The sequence below is a fragment of the Pseudorca crassidens genome, chromosome 3 (assembly GCF_039906515.1).
Source record: "Pseudorca crassidens isolate mPseCra1 chromosome 3, mPseCra1.hap1, whole genome shotgun sequence".
Taxonomy (NCBI): domain Eukaryota; kingdom Metazoa; phylum Chordata; class Mammalia; order Artiodactyla; family Delphinidae; genus Pseudorca; species Pseudorca crassidens.
In genome coordinates this window covers 169479060-169489790 of record NC_090298.1, presented here as the reverse complement: position 1 = coordinate 169489790, position 10731 = coordinate 169479060, and positions in this window count along the sequence as shown.

Below are 10731 nucleotides of genomic sequence, written 5' to 3'. Positions count from 1 at the left end.
CACTCCTCAGCATGTAAAATCTTTCCGCACCGGGGCACGAACCCGCGTCCCCTGCATCGGCAGGCGCACTCTCATCCACTGCGCCACCAGGGAAGCCCTAGAGACAGGGTTTGAAAGCAGCAATTAAGTTAAAGTGAGGTCTTTAGGGTGGGCCCTAATTTAATATGACACCAGTCATATTGGTGAGATTGGGAAAAGACAGGCCCAGAGGGGAGACCACACAGGGACACAGGAAGAAGGCAGCCATCTGCAGGCCAAGGAGAGAGGCCTCAGCAGAAATCAAGCCTGCCGACACCTGGATCTGGGGCTTCTGACCTCCAGAACTGTGAGACAATAAATTTGATGTTTATTTACCCATTCTGTGGCATTTTGTTGTGGCCTCCCCAGCAAATTAAAACAGCCCCCATTGTGAGATAGAAACACCAGATTTTATATATTGCAACCATTCCTTCTAGGAGCATTTATTAGCACTTACTACCTGCTGCATTGAGGAGAGCGAGGTACTCTCCTCGGGCACAAAATTTAAGGGGGGGGAGCTCCAAAAAACTCAGTCCTGATGGTTTTTGTTTTTTTTTTTTTTGACTGCACCACGAGGTATGTGGGGTCTTAGTTCCCCAACCAGGATAGAACGTGTGCTCCCTGCAGTGGAAGTGCAGAGTCTTAACCACTGGACTGACAGGGAAGTCCCCGATGATTATATTTTAGTATCACTTTTTAAACTTCAAATAAATGCAAAAAAAGTCCATGATGAGCAAAGCATCCAAATTTTAAAGAAAGATAGGACCAGGGACTTCCCTGGTGGCACAGTGGTTAAGAATCCGCCTGCCAATACAGGGGACACGGGTTCGAGCCCTGGTCTGGGAAGATATCACATGCCATGGAGCAACTAAACCTGTGCGCCTAGAGCCCATGCACCGCAACAAGAGAAGCCACCGCAATGAGAAGCCCACGCACCACGTTCGCGGCAACTAGAGAAAGCCCACGCAGCTACAAGGACCCCCAAAATAATTAATAATTATTAAAATAATTAATTAATTAATTAAAATAATTAATTTTAAAAAAGAAAGATAGGACCAGTATTATTGATTTCTCCTTTTCTCTCAGGGTCCAGGATAACTGCACACAGCTCAGGGTTAGGTAGTCCCACTACATGCTCTAGGGATGTTCTGTAGCATGGAATGTTCTGGAATAGCCTTAGGAAGGGGTGTACTGCTTCTCTGGATGGTTGAACAGCTGAGTTTAGGGAGGTCTGGTGGGGCTGCATGGTGGGAATGGGTGGGCCAGTGTTGGTTCCTAAGATCACTGAACTGTGCAGAGGTCTCACGGAGGAGACGGATTTGCTGGCCCTTTCAGAAGGTTCTCACTGTTCAGATCCAGTTTACAGAGGCTAAAACTGAGACTCTTAGAGGGTAAGTGAAGGTGGATCTGTTCCCGACTCTGCCTCCTGTGAGGGCTCCCAGCAGGTCCACAGGGACTCACTGAGAGCCCTAGGCAAACTGTTTTGCATTTCTTTGCAAATCTGCCCCTGGGACCTCAGGCTGAGGGACTTTCCACCCGCCCCGCCCTTCCCCGCCTGCAAACACACCCATCAGTTTTGCAGTCCAGCTCAACCTTTTTGCTTGGAATTCCTCACATCCCTCCAGTCTCGGCACTCATTCGTCTAGCAAATGTTTTCCTGGGAGCCTGTCAGAGGAAAAAAAGAATCCCTGCCCTCGAGGAGCTGACCCTCTGGTGAAGGAAATAGTCAATCAAATATCTGCACAAATGGAAGCTTTCAAATTGTGCCAGGAAGGAGAAAGAGAAGAGGCAAAGGAGAGGATAGACTAGGGAGGGCTATGATCTAGCCTGGGGGATCCCAGAGGGCTGCCTGGAGGAGGTGATTCCTTAACCGTTACCTGAAAGATGACCAAAGTGGAGATGGCATTCCAGGGAGAGGGAGCAGCAGATACAAAGACCCTGAGGTGGGAGGCACAGTGAAGAAACAGTGTGACTCTGAGTGTAAAAAGCGCAGAAGGGGTACTTCCCTGATGGTCCAGTGGTTAAGAGTCTGTGCTTCCACTACAGGGGGTGCGGGTTAGATCCCTGATCAGGGAACTAAGATCTGGCTTGCCGTGCAGCACCATCAGAAAAAAAAAAAAAAAAAAAAGCAGAGCGGGCAGCTTTAGATGGACCAGTCAAGGCATGACTCTGAGACAAATGTTGGCTCATTTTTTCTAAAAGGGCCAAGTAGAAAACATTTTGGCTTTTCCGGCCACACAGTTTCGATCACAGCTACACAACTCTGCACGTAAGCAGCCAGAGATGACACATACTCAAATGGGCATGGCTGTGCTCCAATAAAACTTTATTTATGGGCTCTAAAATTTGAATTTCATACAATTTTCACATGACATGAACTATGATTCTTCTTTTGATTCCCCTCTGGGACTTCCCTGGTGGTGCAGTGGTTAAGAATCCGCCTGCCAATGCAGGGGACAGGGGTTCGATCCCTGCTCCGGGAAGATCCCACGTGCCGCGGAGCAACTAAGCCTGTGCGCCGCAACTACTGAGCCTGCACTCTAGAGCCCGCGTGCCACAACTACTGAGCCCGTGTGCCACAACTACTGAAGCCCGCACGCCTAGAGCCTGTGCTCCACAGCAAGAGAAGCCACCGCAATGAGAAGCCCGCGCACCGCAACAGAGTAACCCCTGCTTGCCGCAACTAGAGAAAGCCTGCGCGCAGCAATGAAGACCCAACGCAGCCAAAAAAATAAATAAATAACAAATAACAAATAAATAATTTTTTTGAAAATGTAAAAACCATTCTTAGCTCACTGGGGCACACAAACAGGCAGTAGAGGGGGATACGGCCCCTGGGCCTTAGTTTCAGACCACCCCACCACCCTGTCCAGCTCTAGGAGAAGGGTGGCTCTATAATTTATCATCTAAATAAGAACACTTTACATTTGCAAAGTTGCGATTGAATTTTTTATATATATATATACATATGTATATATGTATGTATTCTTTTTCAGATTCTTTTCCACTACAGGTTATTATAAGATATTGCATATAATTCCCTGTGCTCTACAATAGGTCCTTATTGTTCATCTCTTTCGTATATAGTACTGTGTAACTGTTAATCTCAAACTCCTAATTTATCCCTCCCCTCCCCCTTTCCCCTTTGGTAACCATAAATTTGTTTTCTCAGTCTGAAGCTGTGATTGAAGTTTAACCAAAATACAGAAACGGCATAAATCAAACGTATAAAATCTGATGCCTTTCACAAAGTAAACACGTGCCAGTAGCCAATATGAAAATCAAGATACAGAACGACCAGCCCTCAGAAACCCCAGAAATCCCCTGTGTCTCTTCCAGTCACTACCCAAAGATACCCAGCATCCTGTCTTCCAACAACACAAACTGGGGAGGGGGGGGGGCTATTTTTGAATTTCATACACCTTGAATCATGCAGCATGGCCTTTTCTTGTTTTTAACTCTTATTCCTTATTTTTTTGGCTGTGTTGGGTCTTAGTTGCGGCATGCGGGATCTTTCATTGCAGCATGTGGGCTTCTCTCTAGTTGTGGTGTGTGGGCTCAGTAGTTACCGCACACGGGGCTTAGTTGCTCTGCGGCATGTGGGATCTTAGTTCCCTGACCAGGGATTGAACCCGTGTCCCCTGCATTGCAAGATGGATTCTTAACCACTGGACCACCAGGGAAGTCACAGCAGCATGGTCTCTTTTCAATTCAGCTTCTTGCAGTCAACATTCATACGAAGGTTTACCCATGTTGGGGATGACTGAACTTCACCTGTTCTCACTGCTCCATTCTCTTTCTGAGACCCTGGCACAATTTACTTATCCGTTTCACTGTTGGTGCGCATTTGGGTTGTTTCCAGCTTGGGTCTGTTATGACTAATGCGGCTATGGAACATTCTAGCACGTGTCCTGGCAGCATTTCTATTGGGTACATACATAGGAGTGGGAATGCTGAGTCATACACTGTGCCTGATTCCAGCTTGAGTGGATGTAGGCATTCACCAAACTGCAAATCAGGACGGGTTTGAAAGCAAAAGGGACACTAATTGATTTACACCAGAATGATGGTTGTAAACCAGGCTTATCCCAGGCCCCTGGGATGTGTGGTCCCCCAGGGTATAGGGGAGCATATGAGTGAAGAACCCCAATGAGCAGAACTCTGATACCTCCTGTGCCCGATGTAAGCCTCATTTGTAAAATGGAACGGGTAATCCTCACCCTCCAGCACAGGGTCACACCCAGGAGTGATTTTGCCCTCAGGGTACGCTGGGCCATGTCTGGGGACCTTGGTAATTATCACAGCTTGGGGGGGGGGGGCTCCTGGCATCAAGTGGGTGGGGGCCAGGGAGGCTGCTTCATACCACACAGTGCCCAGGACGGCCCCCCAGGCAATGATCTGGCCACAATGTCCACAGTGCCAAGGTTGAGAAAAACCCTATATGTGATTATTTACAACATGGTCTAAATTTTTCGAGTGCAGATAGTATTCATTCATCCAACACATACTTAGCACCTCCTGTCTTCCTGACATTGAGTGAGGTTCTGGGGACACAGAACAAGCATCCCTGTCCTGGGGGGCTTATAGTTTAGTGAGAGATGGCAGGGAGGACAGTAAATAAGTATGTGATATGTCAGATGGTGAGAAGTGCCATGGAGAGAAGTGAAATAGCATTAGGGAACGCTGTACTGGGGGCGGATGGTAGCAAACACTTTACATGCATAAGGAGATATCAGAGCAGAGCCCTGAAGAAGATCAGGGAGGGGGCAATTGTGGGTGTCTGGGGGAAGGGCATTCCAGGTGGGAGAAACAGCTTGCGCAAAGGCCCTGGGGCAGCACCATGCTTGGCATATTGAAGGAACAGCTAGGAGTTGACTGAAGCAGAGTGAGTGAAGGGGAGAGAGAGAGGAGAGAGGTGAAGATGGGGGGTAGGCAGGGCCTTGTGGTTCACAGGGAAGATTTGGGCTTTTACCCTGAGGGAAGTAGGATCCCAGAAAGGCTGGAGGGCTGTGGGCAGAGGAGGGGCAGGACCTGACTCAGGTACTTGGGGGCGCCCTCTAGTGGCTTCTGTGGGGAGGACAGACCACGGTGGGGGAGGAGCTGCAGGGGGGAGGCATGGCCTTGGGGATTGTGCTGCTCCAGGAGAAAGATGGTGGGGGCGGGTTTCCCTGGTGGCGCAGTGGTTGAGAATCTGCCTGCCAATGCAGGGGACACGGGTTCGAGCCCTGGTCTGGGAAGACCCCCACATGCAGCAGAGCAACTGGGCCCATGAGCCACAACTACTGAGCCTGCGATGAAGAGTGGCCCCCGCTCGCACAGAAAGGAAGACCAACACAGCCAAAAAAAAAAAAAAAATATATATATATATATATATATATATATACATAAATAAAAAAAGATGGTGGGGGTGGGAGGGAGGGAGACGCAAGAGGGAAGAGATATGGGAACATGTGTATATGTATAACTAATTCACTTTGTTATAAAAAGAAACTAACACACCATTGTAAAGCAATTATACCCCAATAAAGATGTTAAAATAAATAAAATAAAAAAAAGATGGTGGGGGCTGAGGAATGGAAAAATAAAATGTGGTCCATTCACACAGTGGGATATTATTAAGCCATAAAAAGGAGTGAAGCACTGACACACGCTACAATGTGGATGACCCGAGAGAAGCCAGACACAAAGAGCCACGTAGTGTGTGACTCCATTTATATGAAATGTCCAGAACAGGCCAATCCACAGAGACAGAAAGTGGGTTAGTTGTTGTCAGGGCCTAGGGGACAGGGGAGTGACTGCTAATGGGGACGGGGTTTCTTTTTGGGGTGATAGAAATGCTTTACAATTAGAGCACAGTGATATTAAAACTCATTAAATTCTACATTTAAAACAAACCCGGTGGACTTCCCTGGTGGCGCAGTAGTTAAGAATCCGCCTGCCAATGCAGGGGATACGTGTTCGAGCCCTGGTCCAGGAAGATCCCACATGCTGCAGAGCAACTAAGCCTGTGCACCATAACTACTGAGCCTGTGCGCCACAACTACTGAAGCCCATGCGCCCTAGAGCCCGTGCTCGGCAACAAGAGAAACCACCGCAATGAGAAGTCTGCGTACTGCAAAGAAGAGTAGCCCTCACTCGCCACAACTAGAGAAAGCCGGGGCAGCAATGAAGACCCAACGCAACCAAAAAATAAATAAATAAATTTATGAAATAAATAAATAAAATTTGTTTATTAAAATAAATAAAACAAACCTGTTGACTCTGTCCATTTCACCCCATCCACCCTGGCCCCCACCCTGGTCCAGGACCCCATCATCAGTTGCCTGGGTGACTGCACCAGCCTCCTCCCTGGCCTCCTGCCTCTGTTATGATTCCCCACCAGCCATTTTCCACAGCTGCCAGGGGAATCTTTGTAAATACAAATCATATCTTACCCTGGGTTAATTAATTTTAATTTGGTTAATTTTAATTTTTTTTTTTTGGCCGTGCTGCATGGCATGCGGGATCTTAGTTCCCCAGCCACGGATTTAACCTGTGCCCCCTGCGGTGGAAGCATGGAGCCTTAACCACTGGACCACCAGGGAAGTCCCACTGGTTAATTTTATGTGTCTGCTTGGTTGAGCCATGGTGCCCAGATATTTGGTCAAACATTATTCTGGCTGTTTCTGTGAGGTGTTTTCAGATGAGATTGATATTTTAAATCAGTGGACTATTAAGTAAAGCAGATTCCCCTCCCTAATGTGGGTAGGCCTTATCCAATCAGTTGAAGGCCTGACTAGCACAAAAAGACTGATCTTACTAAGCAGGCATTCTGCCAGGAGACAGCCTTCAGACTTGAGCTGTGACTTCAGCTCTTCCCTGGGTCTGAATATTCAAAGGCAATTTCAATGTACTTGTTTCCCTAGTTGACACTGGCAAGTCACATAACCACTCAAGACCTCAGTTTTCTCATCTATAAATTAGACCTAATAATGGTACCTATTTCATGGGGTTGGTGTGAGGATGAAATGGTAGCACATGTTAAGTGCTTAAAACAAGGCTTGGGTCTCCTCTGGCAGTCCAGTGGTTAAGACCCATGCTTCCAATGCAAGGGATCGAACCCTGGTCGGGGAACGCGGCCAAGAAAACACAACAACAACAACAAAAAACACGAGGCTTGACAGCAAGTATTAACTGGTATTGTTACCATCAGCAGATTACAGTGATTTCTGTGGAAAGTGGAATTGGTGGGTCAAAGGTTAATTGACCTCCTTTTTCTGAAAGGCAGTCAACCCAACCATTTTCCACACTGGCTGTTTTAAATATTCTCAGCTTCTCTTCCTCCTATTTTGAAAAATAAAATACTAATCACCTTGTAGAAAGGCCTCAGGTAAAGCAATCAAAAATATCAATTTGGGGGCTTCCCTGGTGGCTCAGTGGTTGAGAGTCTGCCTGCCGATGCAGGGGACATGGGTTCGTGCCCCGGTCAGGGAAGATCCCACATGCCGCAGAGCAGCTAGGCCCGTGAGCCATGGCCACTGAGCCTGCGCGTCCGGAGCCTGTGCTCCACAACAGCAGAGGCCACAACAGTGAGAGGCCCGTGTACAGCCAAAAAAAAAAAAAAAAAAGCAGGTTGGAAGGAAAGAGGAAAGGGAGGGAGGAAGGAAGGAAGGGCCAAATCTAGCCTGACAACTGTTTCTGTACAGCCTTTGAGCTAAAAATGTTTCTTTTTCTCTTTTCACTGTTTGAAGCAAAGAATAATATTTCATAATATGCAAAAATTATATAAAACTCAAATTCAATGTTTAGAAATGAAGTTTTACTAGCACACAGCCATGCCCATTGAGTTAAGTCGTTGCTACAGATGCTGTAGCCCACAAAGCTGAAAATATTTATTATCTGGACCTTCACAGAAAATGTTTTCCCATCTCTAATTCAAAACAGTGTCTAGGGCTTCCCTGGTGGTGCAGTGGTTGAGAGTCCGCCTGCCGATGCGGGGGACACAGGTTCGTGCCCCGGTCTGGGAAGATCCCACATGCCGCGGAGCGGCTAGGCCTGTGAGCTATGGCCGCTGAGCCTGCGCGTCCGGAGCCCGTGCTCCGCAACGGGAGAGGCCACAGCAGTGAGAGGCCCGCGTACCACAAAATAAATAAATAAAAAAAAACAAAAAAACGAAAAAAACAGTGTCTAGCATGTAGTAAGTGTTTGGTATTTGGAGAAATTATTACTGAATATCTGATGGAAGAATCTGATGCAGTTTACCACTTGACTCTGCTCTTCGGAGAGGGTCAGGCCTGGATTAAGATTCTGGCTCTGGGGGACTTCCCTGGTGGTCCAGGGGTAAAGAATCTGCCTTACAATGCAGGGGACACGGGTTTGATCCCTGGTTAAGGAACTAAGATCCCACATGCCCCGGGGCAACTAAGCTGGTACGCCTCAACTAGAGCCCAAGTCCTGCAATCTACAGAGCCCACGCACCCTGGAGCCTGCGCACCGCAACTAGAGAAGAGAAAACCCTCACGCCACAACGAAGAGCCTGTGTGCCACAACGAAAGATCCTGCATGCCTCAACAAAAGATCCCCCATGCGGCATCTAAGACCCGATGCAGCCAAAAATAAATAAATTAATTAATTAATTAAATCTTAAAAAAATAAAAAGATTCTGGCTCTGCCTATGTCTGGGCAGGTTGCTTCCCATGTCTGAGCCTGGGTTTCATCATCAAAAAACAGGGGTCAACAAGAATGCTGATCACACGGAAAGAGCTTGATCTGGTAGTTCTGTGAGAGCTCAGCAGCCTTAGCTACTGAATATCATGACTCCCTCATGAGTCCATAACCCTGGCCTCAACGATAAACAACTTACAGTCCATTTTGTTTCATCCACCTTTCCCCATGCCCTCCTCATTCTTTTTTTCTTTCTTTCTTTCTTTTTTTTTTTCCTGGCCAGGCCACACAGCCTGTGGCTTGTGGGATCTTAGTTCCCCGACCCGGACCCTCAGCAGTGAAAGCAGAGTCCTAACTACTGGACTGCCAGGGAATTCCCTCCTCCTTAGTTTAAAGCAAATCCTATATCATTTCTTCTGTACATATGCCCTCATGTATTCTTTATTTTTTATTTTTTTTATTTTTATTTTTTTTTTTGCAGTATGCGGGCCTCTCACTGTTGTGGCCTCTCCCGCTGCGGAGCACAGGCTCCAGACGCGCAGGCTCAGCGGCCATGGCTCACGGGCCCAGCCACTCCGCGGCATGTGGGATCTTCCCGGACTGGGGCACGAACCCGCGTCCCCTGCATCGGCAGGCGGACGCTCAACCACTGCACCACCAGGGAAGCCCTGCCCTCATGTATTCTTCACAAAGACTCTTTTTATTTTTTTCTCTTGTATTTTATTTATTTATTTAATTTTGTACTGAAGTATAGTTGATTTACAGTGTTGTGTTAATTTCTGGTGTACAGCAAAGTGACTCAGTTACACATATATACATACGTATATTCTTTTTCAGATTCTTTTCCATTACGGTTTATTACAGGATATTGAATATAGTTCCCTGTGTTATACAGCAGGACCTTGTTCTGTATCTATTTTACATATGGTAGTGTGTATCCGTTCATCCCAAACTCCTAATTTATCCTCCCCACCCTCCTAACCAGTGCCTTTCCCCTTTGGTAACCATAAATTTGTTTTCTATGTCTGTGAATCTATTTGTTTTGCAAATAAGTTCATTTGTATCATATTTTAGATTCCACATATAAGTGATATCATAGGTATTTCCCTTTCTCTTTGTGACTTACTTCACTTAGTGTGATAACCTCTAGATCCATCCATGTTGCTGCAAATGGCATTATTTCATTCTTTTTTTAATAGCTGAGTAATACTCCATTGTATGTATAAACCACATCTTCTTTATCCATTCATCTGACAAATGCTCTTTCCATAACATAGCCGTAGCACCATTATCACACCTTCAGCTGTTCCAACCGTGATGGTTGCAAGAATCTATAAGTGATCAAAGTTCATAAAACTATACATGACCACCACCACCAGCAACGAAAACATGCATGTAAAAACCGGTGAAATCGGGCTTCCCTGGTGGCGCAGTGGTTAAGAATCTGCCTGCCAATGCAGGGGACACAGGTTCGAGCCCTGGTCCGGTACGATCCCACATGCCGCGGAGCAACTAAGCCCGTGCACCACAACTACTGAGCCTACGCTCTAGAGCCCGCAAGCCACAACTACTGAAGCCCGCACACCTAGAGCCTGTGCTCCGCAACAAGAAGAGCCACCTCAATGAGAAGCCCGCGCACCGCAACGAAGAGCAGCCCCTGTTCGCAGCAACTAGAGAAAGCTCGCGTGCAGCAACGAAGGCCCAACACAGCCAAAAGTAAATAAATAAAATAAAAATTCAAAAAAAACCCCCCAAAACCGGTGAAATCCAAATATCTGTACCTGAGTTGATTGTATGGTACCAACATCAATTTCCTGGTTTTGACAACACACTGTAGGAATGTGAGATATCATCATTGGGGGAAGCTGGGTGAAGGGTACATAAGTGTGAAGGGTGCTAGTTCTGCACCCTTTTCAAAATAAAAAAAGTGTAGGAAAAGTAAAACAAAACCCTGCAGAGTCAGAGTTTGTGTGAGGTGAGGGAGGTCACCTGTACAATTGCGGAGTTGGATTCCCTCTTTACTTAAATTTTAGTATTTTCTTCATCATGGATTTTTTTTGCATTAATTTT